The sequence below is a fragment of the Haliotis rubra genome, unplaced genomic scaffold, assembly GCF_003918875.1.
Source record: "Haliotis rubra isolate DU_JTF1 unplaced genomic scaffold, ASM391887v1 Scf19, whole genome shotgun sequence".
Lineage (NCBI taxonomy): Eukaryota > Metazoa > Mollusca > Gastropoda > Lepetellida > Haliotidae > Haliotis > Haliotis rubra.
In genome coordinates, this window is record NW_025765891.1 from 3,703,349 (window position 1) to 3,717,682 (window position 14,334).

Here is a 14,334-nt window from a genome sequence, read left to right on the forward strand (position 1 = left end):
ACGCTACCTATTTATTCCACTGACTTATGAATGGATTGCTGTATAGGCTACCTGTATAACCCACTCAAACACTGGGTCAAAGTCCGAAGTAGGGGTGGGTATTGCAAAGAATTTTCATATTGCGATATATTGCGATGCGAAAGCAATATATTGCAAGAAGTTTTTAAAACAAAAACTACTCAAAATGGAGTTAATGCTTGACTTATAAGGCATATATCCTGGGGGTGGGATGGCGGGGATATATCCTGGGGTGGGATGGCGGGGATATATCCTGGGGTGGGGATGGCGGGGATATATCCTGGGGTGGGATGGCGGGATGGGATATATCCTGGGGTGGGATGGCGGGGATATATCCTGGGGTGGGATGGCGGGGATATATCCTGGGGTGGGATGGCGGGGATATATCCTGGGGTGGGATGGCGGTGATATATCCTGGGGGTGGGATGGCGGTGATATATCCTGGGGGTGGGATGGCGGGTATGGGTTATTTGTATTGATTTACAACAATGTACATTTTGTTTAAAGAAACGCAAATGTTTCGTCATTTTGCTATATAAAGATGTTTGAAATATCAACAACATATACATGAACGTGTGAGCAAATGTACCCATAAGTTCAGTATTTTAAAATTTCAATGTCATCTCAAACTTTACTAAATAATTTGTTTGCAACAGCATGTCAGTGCAGTGCGTCGATGAAGACCGGGATACAAAGGATCGGCATGGAACGCTACCGGGCCGTGGTAACGTCGAGTCTCCTCGCCAGATGAGCATTTCACCTCACCTCACCTCACCTCACCTCACCTCACCTCACCTCACCAGACAGTCCAGTTTTCACTCACTTTATAATTCGTAATATAATTTAGCTCATCGGCGAATGATTGCAATATTGGTTACACAAGAGGAGTTTCTTACTTCAAGTTGAATATTAGTCTACATCGACAGGTTAAATGCAACATTAACATTTGTAAAAGTCATTAACATGTTACATTTGGGGTAATTTATGGTACTTGTCGTTAATATATTTTTTTCTTATTTCACAGTAACATAAACATAGAAGTAAATTATATTCGCGTTCAACACAATGTCGTCCCGTTGTTCAGTTGGCTCCACACTAACAACACCTTTTAGTTTTAAGCCCACGAGAGTTAGTCTCGTCTTATAATGCTAATAATATATCTGAGATTTCCTGCATATGAACATAGATTAGAAATTGATCAAAACCTTATTCTTGTGGAACGCCACCTCTGGTAAACATGACTGATCAGGTATATCCAGTGACCAGAACGTTCTGCTTCTTTTAATGATCTTCCAAGGCGCCATAACAGCTGTCCATTAACACCATACTGCGTCAGCCTATCACCTGAACAACTGCGCCACACCCAGTCGACTGCTTTTGAAACGTCGCAAAAACGCACTTCATTATCGCCAAGCTATTTATATCTCTGTTGATATATTTCAAGCAGCTGGAATTACATTTTGTAATTACCCGGCCGCGATCTGACACCTTACTTCTACATAAAGACATTATTTTTGCACGTTTCCAGTTTGATGACGAATCTGCCCATGTCTACTTGCAAGTGATTAAAAGTAACAACGGTGAAAATATATTGAAAGATATTGAATTCGTCTATTTCACCAGCTGTATTTCTGGGTGTCGACGATATTAGATATGAAGTGCTCCCCGTTATTTAAGCTAGGAAAACGCGACCACTTGGGATACCCAAAAACTCAGTGACCAAAGAGGAAACAGCGTTGATATAACTGAGCCTTTTATTATATACCAACGAAACCTCCAGTACTTGCTAAACTATTTTCATTGAATAGAGATTCATGAGACTTTTTTTTAAAATGTTAAATTTATTTTAATTTTGTTTTGTACTGTATCAAATTACTATTCCTTCTGCATATTGTCCAAAGCTTTCCCGAATTTCTTTCCGATCGAATGCTTACCCTCGGTGTTTATTGTTTACGTTTGTTTGTTGTTTAACTCGTCACTCAATATTCCAGCTATCTGATGGAGTCCTGTAAACAATCGAGTCTGGACCAGACAACCCAGTGACTGATAACATCGATTAACGCAATTATTGCACCATCATGCAACCATGAGTCGCCGTAAGTTGCTTCTTACGACAAGAATTGGTTGCTGAAGACCAATCATAACCCGGATGTTGGTAGTGCAGTGACACAGATACGTGAAGGAATTATCAGGGGAAGCACAACTTAACTATCAAGGCTTTCCAGTTGTTGTTATTTATGAGGGTAATGTGTGTATCAAGCGACAAACCGTTCCACACTCAACAGAGTCCAACTGTATCAAAAGAATGTGTCTATGAATTGCTATAGGGATGGTCATGCGAGTACATGTAAGTTACACGCATATACATTGTGCAATCATAGAATTAGAAGAGACAAAAAAAACGTTCCCTATTCATGAGTGAGCTTTGGTAAAAAGAAAATCCATTGTACCATAGCGACTTCTTTGCAGGCTTGTGTCTATGAATTGCTACCTGATGGTGTTGATACCATGTGTTCGCTTATCATGTCCAAACCGGTGACATGTCACAAACACATGCAAAGGCAAATCAATTGTTCACCTGAAAAAACGGAAACATATGGTACAAGTCCACATACAGTGGAAACCTGATAAGTAAAATTTCAAGGGACTTTTATATGAATTTTCAGGAATTTTACTTAACCAAACTTATAAAAACCTGCAAATGACAACCGTATGTATGTATATGTATGCATATGTAACAATGAACAACTTATCAGGGCTGGCCTCCAGTTGTCAGTGTATTGTCACCTGCATGTCGCCAGCGAGCTGTAAGTAGGATGTTTGTTTGACTGGAGACTGACACGACTGCCCCTCATGTCGGATTATGTGGTGATTGCTAATTTAGTTATCTAGTCTCAATTGTTGTGATAACCATACCTGTATGTTTATCTTGAACAATTCAACAGTTTCCTCTTATTATTAATCCATCCATTGGAATTGCCAATTATATCAAAACCAACACAATGGGCAAATAGATAAGCAGAACAAGGTTTATTTTCTCTGTAATCTAAGATCAACAATCATAAATATAGCAACTTTTTGTGATGTACATTACATTTTGGTTGGCAAAATAACTTTAATCAAAAATATGATCGTCCAGAGTATTGTTGCATTTTGTCGCCAGTTTCAGTCAAACAACATATACACGTCAAAACATAATAGAACATTGCTGACAGGACATCCATCACATCACTAACTGAACATTTGTCATAAACCATCATTGACAACACACGTTCTACCCAACAGACTGGCAATAGCTGCAATTCTGCATCAAACAGGTGCTTTTATTATATACCGAGTGAGTGAAATAAATAAGGGAGAGGTATTCAAATAAATTACGGCACAAGTTCAATATATTTTGTTATGTTTACCTAAATGCACAAGTGTTCCTTTATTCTTTTCCAGGTTTCTCCACAAGCGTTATATTGCACTGTGGGTGAGAATAAATATAGGAACACTGCGATGAAGTGGTGTTCCCTTATTTGTTTCCCTCAGCATATCATGCCTGTTTGATGACTGAAGAAATTGACATGGTGAAACTGACAATCCAAGAATTAATACAGTGTGGAACGTTGGATCAGACCCCTGACTGAGCTCTCCTGTGTAACAGGTAAATACAACAAATGTTAACGGGTGAGTATTGAGCCAGTTACACACGCTGATATCACCGTTTTTACCTGCCATGCAATTAGCTCAATTCATCATTGTGCGTATACGCTCACAACAGTTTCCAGAATCACTGGATCTGTACCAACATCTCACAGACATTCAGAACATATACCCCCTCCAACCCACCCCCAAATCGAGAGCCCCACACAACGGTTTGCATTGGCACTGGATGCATGTTCAAATATCTCCCTGGACTTCAATGAGAAACAAGTTTCGAGTTTTTCTTTGGTGGCCTCTCAACAATCTGTTATTTTACAAAGAGTTCACTTAAAAGGTTGCAATAACAACCAGTTTCCCGTCTAGATACTGTACATTTCGAAAGCCTTGACCTTGGGTTGGATTAGACAAGGAGAAACACATCGGAGCTAGACCCTCATACAGCACACCTCGTTGTACAACAGAAAAGGATCAATGGTTTCTGGAGATTTCTTTTCAACTGAATTGACACTTTTACTCTTATGGTTTTTAGGATATATAGCGACAGGGTATCTGTTATTATTTATAAGTGAGTGAAGTTGTTTAAGCGTACTACATAAAGCAGCTGCTTTTCTTTACAGACTTAAAGTGTCTTGGTGTTTAAAAGTTTAAAAGTTTTCATTACATTTGTGAAGACGTGTTTGTTTTTAACCATCAAATGAAGAAGACCACCAGAAGCACTAAAATAACAATCAGCATTTAATTCCTTTAGGGAAAAACACAAACTTGCTCTATATTCTATTGTTTAAGAAAGTTGTTCACAGAACAATGTCAATATCTCTGTAAGAAAGCAAGAGCCTTCACTTTCGTGTTGGGACCGCCCCCGTGGTGTAGTGGTTAGAGCGTCCGCCCGGAGAGCGGAAGGTCGCGGGTTCGATACCCGGCCGCGTCATACCAAGAGACTACTTATGGTACTTGTTGGTCCCTGCCTGGCGTTCGGCATTAATGGGTACAACAAGGACTGGTCGCCTCGGAGTCAGTATAATGTGTCTGAGTGGGGTATTCATGCTTCACTGCGGCATGGTATCTCAGTGGGCTTGCACAATAAAACCAGCTTAAGTCTGGGCTAGTACAAGCAGCCGCACATACACATACACACGCACGCACGTCGTCATATGAGCGAAATATTCTCAAGCACGACGTTAAACCCAATTTCACCTCACCTCACTTTCGTGTTGGACAAACAGAACAGAACAGGAAACCTAAACACAAACACTTATCTAGCCTCATCAAAAGCTGATAACTGATAACCTTTATCTCTAAATATTGTACAGCAGTTTTAAGTTTTAGTTGACTGATCTTGATGTTTTATGACAGCAGGCTGCATGTTATCAAATCTGGACCAGACAATCAAGTGATTGTTGTTGTGACCAATGTTCCAGCCCTATGGTATAATGTTAAGCAAATAACAAGTCACTGAGCCTGTCCATACAATTTCAATTGGTTGTAGTTTACACCCCCATTCCACTGACCAGCGGAACCTCGTCTGAAGCCCATCTCATCCCAATTTTGCCATAATTTCAGCGTTCGGATGAGTTCCGATGAAAATTCACCCGACATCCTTTTTCGGGGGTCCCTTTTTTCCGTAAAATCCGATAGAGTTCCAACATTGATCGGGTTAATCGGATGAAAAACTGGTAGCGGCCTGATGTCTGTCCGCCATATTCATCGGAGGCGTCCGAATGATCCGACTGCAGTCGGATTGTAATTCGAGGGTGACCTGACATTAATCTGAAACTTCCAACACTCTCCTAACACCAATCCGACAAATCGCTTACCATTGGAAGGGTAATCGGACACTGACCCATTACTGGTCGGATTTTTCGCCAAAATCGGCAGTCGAGTATTAAAGCGGGCTGCACCTCTTGACGGTACTAGTCATGGATCCTCGCAACGCTGCAGCCCTGGGCTTTGTTTTAATGCTGCAGCAACAAACTATGCAACAAGATGCAATGACCCTTGAGGTCCTGAGAAGGAGGCTGAGGAGGCATAGAAGACCACGTCGTTGTTGGGTTCGACCATGACTGCAAGCTGATAGAAGGCTGTTATATGAGCACTACACCAGACTCATAATTGAACTGAGAATGGAGGATACAACGGCATTCTTCAATTTCTTGAGATCTACGCCAGAATCTTTTGATGAACTACTCCAGAGACTCGCACCAAGACTCACGAAGGGTGATACCAATGCCAGGAGAGCCTGTTAGCCTGCACCCTAAGGCACCTTGCAGCTGGCGATCGGTATCCATCACTGTCATACAGCTTCAGGGTTGCTGGAGAAACAATTTGCAAGTTTATCCCCGAAGTCTGTCAAGCCATAGTGGATGAGTATGCTGATGAAGTGATCCAGTGTCCCACCACTGAACAGAACCGCCTCCGTGCTGTCGTGGTTAGAGCGTCCGCCCAGAGAGCGGAAGGTCGCGGGTTCGATCCCCGACCGCGTCATACCAAAAGACGTTAAAATATGGCACTTGTTGGTCCCTGCCTGGCGTTCGGCATTAATGGGTACAACAAGGACTGGTCGGCTCGGAGTCAGTATAATGTGTCTGAGTGGGGTATTCATGCTTCACTGCGGCATGGTATCTCAGTGGGCTAGCACTATAACACCAGCTTAAGTGTGGGCTAGTACAAGCAGCCGCAAATACACATACACACGCATGCACGACGTCAAATGAGCGAAATATTCTCAAGCACGACGTTAAACCCAATTTCACCTCACCTCACCCACCACTGAACAAGACAGGCATGCAATTGCTGAAGAATACGAGAGGCATAAGAAAGTAAGATTGTTTATGGATAACAACTTCTTTTATTATATATGATGCGCCGTTTCGATATGGATTCTTATACCGTTGTCAAGCAAGAGTGAAGTACTACAGCACAGAACAGACTTATATACATGAACAGGGATTAAGTAATAACAACATGTAGGTATGAACCAAGGGGATTGACAACAACAACAAGGCACGGTGGTAATAATGTAGTGACAATAGGAGGAAGCCAATGGTCCTAGAGGCAGAAACAAAAATATACATGGCTGATGAGATTAATTAGCAATGATAGCTGGAGTGCTCTTATCTGTTGTTTCTATCAGTTCATTGTATGCAGAAGGGATGAGATATCCCTGGTCTCTGTTGATTGAGGGCTTGTGTCTCCGGATTTGAACTGCTTCTGCAAGTTTTCTTTTGGTGAAGTCCTGGTGGTTTTTCGATAAGGCATGCAATTGCTGAAGAATACGAGAGGCGTTGGAACGTTCCACATGTAATGGGGGCACTTGATAGCAAGCACGTGGCACTCAGAGAGAGGCCAAATAGGATTCCCCACCTGAGCCAATGACCAGTGACAACCATAACAAGCCATACTTCATGATCGGTGATGACGATTTTGCTTTGCGAACCCACATGATGAAGCCCTACTCGAGAAAGAACTTGATTCTTACAGAGCGGATATATAACTATTGCATAAACAGAGCCCAAAGAGTCGTGGAGAACGCTTTCGGAATACTGGCAGCCAGATTTTTATTACAGCAACAACCTGACTTTGTGCGTAACATGATAGAAACCTGTGTCTGCCTCAACAACCTGATCCGAATACGACACCAAACCATGCACCATGGTCAGCTGGATGCAGAGGATGCCAACCACAACATTATACCAGGAGAATGGAAGGTCGCTTCTTTGCCTTCTGTGCTCGAACATTTCTGTTCTTTCTTGGACCCATCTTCAGGATCTTGGTGCTGCAGTGTCCGATGAAACTCTGCGGGGTTAGTGTCGGCTGACCCTCCTTTCGTAGTCCGTTGGCCGTCAGATGTCACCGCTTGCTATGCGATATGTGTCGGATGGCAGTTGAGTTAATGAGGGATTACCTCTGATGTCACACCGGATAGCAATCAGACGGTGCTAAATATCACGTTACCCTCCGAGGAGAATCGAACTGGTGATGGGCGACTATCAGGCGCGTCGGGCACACTGCAGACTGCAATCAGATGAGCGTCAGATAACTGTTAATCATCGGACACTTATCACATTGCCGTCCGACGTCGGCTGGACACGTCCGATAGTTGCACAACACGAATCTGACACACATCGGACTGACTCGACATTCATCCAACACTGACTCGATTTGAGACCGGAAAGAGCGTCCGATGGCGAACTAAGCTCTGAGCTTAGTTCCTTCATCGGACGATTTCGCCTCATCGGATCATGCCCGACACGTCGGACACTCACCTGATAGTCGACATATACAAATCGGATTCCTCGGACTGTGATACGATACTCATCGGTGGGTTACCGGAAGGTAAAAACTTTGGTTCCGATGAGTGACCGATGAGCCAAAAATCTCTGTGGAATGGGGGTGCTAGGACTAGACTATGTTGTTGAGGACCTTTCCTGATATTTTCTTGGATCCTTTCAGCTAATACCCACTGAGCTGATATGAAGATATCCTTCTCCATCTTCATACAAGATATGTTGCATAATCACAGGTTTACATCAACGAAACAGTGTTGTGAACATTGTTAAACATTTTATTTTCCTGTAGCCACCGGTTACGGTACACATTGAGTGAAGAAAACACATTGTGTGAAGAAAGTGATTTAGTGGATGGACATATGACTGCACATACAAACGAGAATCAAACAAACAATATGACGGAGGTTTAACATGAATGAAGCTTACACTGACAAGCATAATGAGCAACATGAAGGTGACATGCAGGCAGGAAGAAAGCACTGGATCAGACAGGCAGGATATTTATCAGGGCTGCATCTAGAAAATCAAGTCTTGACCAGACAATATCCAGGGATTGACTTCAAGAGTATCAATCTGCATGTTCTAGATAATCAAGTCTAGATCAGACAATCCATAGATTGACTTCATGAGTATCAATCCCCATAATCTAGATAATTACAGGTGATCAGCTTGACCTGAGCTACTCTACATATGCATGACCCGAGAGGTCAATGGCACAAACGGCAGGTTGAGTTAACTTCATTAAATAGGGGAGCAGAGACTGTTGTTATTGTTGCGTTCGTGCAAAACATGCATACATGGATTCTTTACAGAACTTGTCCCGGAAAACAACACTTCTGAAAAAACAATTCAATTTAAACATGAATTGTTTTTACAGTCATATGCTATCTAGTTTGGTTTACTAACTTAACGATGTAAAGTCAGTTACTTTCAGAATCCAATTCACTCTCGCTATCACTCTCTCCACCCAGTTCAATTATCATTTTTTTGGACATGTTGACAATCTGCTGACAAAGGCACACCCCTTCACAGTAATAGACCCAACCAGTTGTAACACGGCCAGGCAATGCATTAGTATTCACTTGATCAGGTCAAGCTGAACAACCTGTAAGTCTAGATAAGACAATCCAGGGATTGACTACATGAGCATCAATCCACATGGTTGGATACAATGACCTGCAGATTCAGATAGTTGCCTCTTCCACAAGCATTGGTTGGTGAACATCAATGTTAACTGGATCTTCACACCTTTCCTCCATAGACAGTTCTTACAACAAGCAGGTAGTATTTGGGAGACAACTAACTGTAAAGGTGGCCATTAAACCCATACCATTTACAAGCAAAACATGACACGGGAATGCTTTTCAGCTGCAACATAGAATTGATCACCTATGATCACCATGGTGACGAATGATGGACGCAAGGGGTATTTAAAGTCCAAGATGGACCTATGATAAACCCTCCTGGTAACTCTCCAGCCCTGCCCATGGTATCCTTATGCCTGGATTAAAATTTTACAACAAATACATAAATACAACAAACTATAGGATACCTTCTTAGTAGTTGAATAAGTGCATGAGTGAGTAGGACTTTTAACAACAGTCTTGCACTATGAGGGCAGGGGCAGCAGGAATTGGACATGACACACTGTGCCAATGTGTGATATCACACCTGCTTCGGGCAGGTTGAGCAAACATGCTAACCATTAGGTTACCCCACTGCCCCACAAGCAATGACTTGTGAAGGAATAAGAACATGATAATCGTCTACAAGCATTACAGCTCAATAATAAAAAACGCAGGTGTCAGACAATATTTACACATGGACAGCAGAAACATATTGCAAAAATACATTGCTAAACTCAACAGAGATGAAAATAAATAAACTAAAACTATTCAACAGGATATAAATATATTTCAAAGAACAGATTTGATAAAAGTTTTCAGAAATTGTAACATTAAATTAAGAATGATTACAATCTTATAACAAAGAACGTCTGATTCTTACAATACATTGTCTTCCAATTGAAAATAGAACATACTTTCATGAAATATATAATAAATAGTTGAGAAAAACTTCCCTTTCAAGGCATCTGATCCCCTTAAGGCCATTATCTCTCCAAATAATAATGTTTGTGAAAATGTACTGATTTGATAACAATATACGGTTATATATATCTTAATAGTTTTGTCACTATGCAGTGTTTTAACACCGACAAGTCTCATCTGATGTGCATCTAATGCACCTATTGATATCAGATAAACAAGAGCAAGAATGTAATGATAAAGTTGGCAAACTAAACTCTCGGCTTACATACACACTGCTAAAATATAGGATTAATGACAAAGGGTACCTGTCTGACAGGTGTGTCCTGATCCAACTTCAATACGTTGCCAGGAGCTACATTTCTTTTAGTGTGCATGGTTCATCTTCTCTTGAGGGTTGGAGGGAACAAATAGTTAAAAATTACACATTTATTTTTTTGTAATATTTGGCAGCATGGACACACAAATAAAATGAAGTTGTTCTAGGTGTTTAGGCAAGTGATATACCAACACAACAATGTTATTGCATGGGTTCAAATCTTTTCTGATTTCGAATAAATGTTAAATGTGTGTCTTGATACGCAGCCTACTGTTTTAACTCTCATGACGTCTGTCAGTCAGGTGGCTCAGGCTGCACTTCTCAGTGGCCCTATGTGCTGTCGCAATTTCAAAAACATTGTACAAAAGTGTTACAACATTCTACATTTCAAATTGTATAACATACAACTTGTGTCGATTGTCTTTCCAACAGTAACTACTTTCAGCAAATCCAAAGTCTACCTGCTCTAGATCTACCAAGTCATCGGTGAATATTCATGTATTCTAACTTTCCTACAATTTCTACATAAATCATCCCTTATCCTTAACCATCACTTTGATGTAAAAAAAATATTCAAATACATGATGAACATACATGCACTTCACGGCTTGGGAAATTCCCTCTTTTGTGATATTAACCACTCCTACCAAGGTCAACATTACTTCAAACTATATTGTGTATTTAGAGTACATTTTGAAATCCACATATTTTTTATCAAATGAGCAATGATCATTCTGTGACACTTGAAATATGCAGACACAAAGAAGTAAACTTTCCGCCATATTGCAGAGTGTTTATAAAATCATGTTAAACATACGTCGTTTATATTAGCATCATAGCATCACACATAATTCAAATTCAGCTTCCCAGAATTCCCAATACATTTTACAATATAATGTAAAACTGTCTTTATCACAAATACCAAATGTCTCATGGGAAGAGTATTCAGCAAGAATTAGGGAAAGAATAAGACGAATTTCAATGATTTGGTACATTCAACACTATTTATTATAGTTTCCGTCAAGGATGAGGCCATGACTGTTATAAATTCATGCGTAACGTTAATGATACTTCGCCTCATTTCTGACTATTTCTCTTGGTTACAATCAAAATAAAAAGAAAATAACAAGCTGATTTTCAGAATGATTCTAATTATATACATGCCACATTTATGCATATTCGATGCCTGAATCAACAATATCCCGAGAACTCATGTTGGTTAGCATACCATTTATGAAAGTCACATACCGCAAGTGATGCAATATGTAAATCAACATTGTTTGGTATTTCATTGAGGTGAGGTTGGTATAAACCTATTATATTCCATTCAAGAAGAAAGAAAAGGATTGGCAAACAAGCCTAATTGGACTGTTCGTTTGTACAATTGTCCCAGAGATGACAGCAATAGTCAAATAAAGGTAAGATAAAGGATTTATACATTGTTTCGAGAATTTTGCGTGATAGTCTGTATTTAAAACTACGGAGGCAATTAATCATAGGGCTAATTTTACTAATCATTTCATTAATGTGGGAATGCCAAAGGAGGTTTTCCTGTAAAGTTACTAAATGCCTAAATGTTTATGAACCTGCACTTCATTTATACGGGTACAGTGCATCGGGAGGGGAGGTTTCGTAGAAGGTTTGGTTTTGCGTGAAAATTGGATAGTTTCAGTCTTGTTTGGATTAAATTTTACTTGCCAGGTTTATGACAATATGCACTATCAATCTATCCTGCATGCATCTTTTGCAATTTCTATACACTTTTTCATACAATTAATTTCACTATGGACATCTTTTGCTTTGGAACCAGCTATCCAGGAGTCCAGTCTAAATCAATTGGCATCAATTCAGTCAAAATCTAACTGGGAAACTCATAACTGTTTAGCAAAGGCCCCATAATGGCACAATACAACGTTTACATTAAGAATTCTACTTTTAATGTCAGAAAAAACAGCAATATTAACTGATTCTAAAATTCCATTTTGTTTGATACCAAATCAATGTTATTTCCCGTTGAATATTTTACTGCTCCTAATACAGTTTTAAGGTAGACTTTGCCAAAACCTTTCGAGACAAGTAGTATGAACTTAATTTTTTAGCATAATGTTTATTAAGTATAAACTGAACAGAGAATTACTAGCCACGGGCTACAGACTCACAGTGAACGTTGCCTGTTTGGACACTCTTTCAGTATCATATGGCATGTTATGTCAACATAGGTGGACAGCTAAAGGGTCAGAATCTGCAAGGCCTAATTATGGTAATTCCATCATCAGCTAATGTCATCACAGCTGGGACCTCTTGAGGAAGTAGGTTAACTTCACTACAAGACCATCTCTGCCACCAAGCTATAGGACTGGCTACAATACAGGTCTAATTAGTCGTTTATAGTCAGGCAAGGGAATGGATCCTGAAAGACATTCAGCGACAGTTAAAACCTACTTACATTCAGAGCTAGTTTTCTCATGATCAATTGTTATACATTTTCACAAAAATAGGTAAAAGATAAGTGCTTACAGGCAATGTTAGACTTTTGTAAATAGAAAAGTACAATCCAAAGTATTATGGACTGACCATGGAATATAAGAGATGTGGAAGGAGATGGGAATTGCAGCATAACATGTTTTAGGCCAATGATTCAAGAAATACACATGTTTGGAGAAACATTTTCAGGACATCAAGCGAGCATTTATTTACTTTTTTTCAAAAACATAGGTTTAAAATTCCCAGAATATTAAACAGTCAGTATGTAACTTCCATGCATTACTGACATGTCATGAGATAAACTATCTCCATATAACCACACATAAATGTGCATATGCACCCCACTTAAATAGTTCTTATTATGACTATTCCATCCCAACTTAAGGCACAAGCAGTAAGTCTCAGTTCAGAGGTAGAGTGATAAAGATTGTTTAAATTATTGATGCTTTTCCATTCTCCTTTTCCATGACAGGATGAGGTGGTGACAAGCAAAGAAACACAATCAGGATGAACCAGGAATCGTACAACAATAGGTTTCGGGTAGGCCTCAAGGAAGCAGCTCTCCGGAGTGAAAGTGCAACAACATAGACCTGTATCTGTACACTCTTATCCAAACTTTACAAGTCTAAATTACCTCGAATATCATAACTTACGTTTGTCTTCAACTAGATAGTGTGTTGGGAGTGATATGGTAGGCCTGGTATATTCAACATGTTCAATCACAGATACTGCTAATCTGGTCAGATAAAAAGCCAGATTTTCCCCCCAATTACTGAGCATTTCAAACCATTTCACATATGAAAATCTTGATGTACAACTTATACTAAACCGGAATGCAAAAGGCCAGTACAAGACTATAAATTATAACAATGTCCTGTGAGTTTAAATCTATAAATCTTACATTATAAAATGATTTGAATGAATAATTTGAAAGCTGATTGCCACAGATGTTATATTTGTATCGAAACAGAAACAACTTATTTTGAAATGACAATGAGAGTGATTTCAGGCAGGAGGTTGAAGATAGGCATACCTGGGGTGAGGATGTGATGACCGATTTACACCAGCTTAACATCAACACTTAACCTATAGTCTGATTGCAGTGAAAACATATCGATGAATTTCACTTTAAACAAAAAAGTATATCAAATAAAGTGAAATTAAGATTGCAATCCTCATAATTTTACCTTGCCAATAAAACATATAAATTTCAGAATTTTATTCAACTCAGAATAAAAGTTGTTTAACAGACGATCATAGATTCAAATCGCTATTATTGGTTTGTATTACAAGGGAGTAAACGCAGTAATTGGAACAGTGATACAAATGCACGTGCAGTACATGATGAGCGTTAACTTAGACCAACCCTACGTCTACTCAGTGTTTCACTTAATGTACATACCCCCTTGTAATACAAACCAACAATAGCGATTTGAAACTATGATCATTTGTTAAACAACTTTTATTCTGAGTTGAATAAAATTCTGAGATTTAAATGTTCAATTGGCAAGGTAAAATCATGAGGATTCGTACT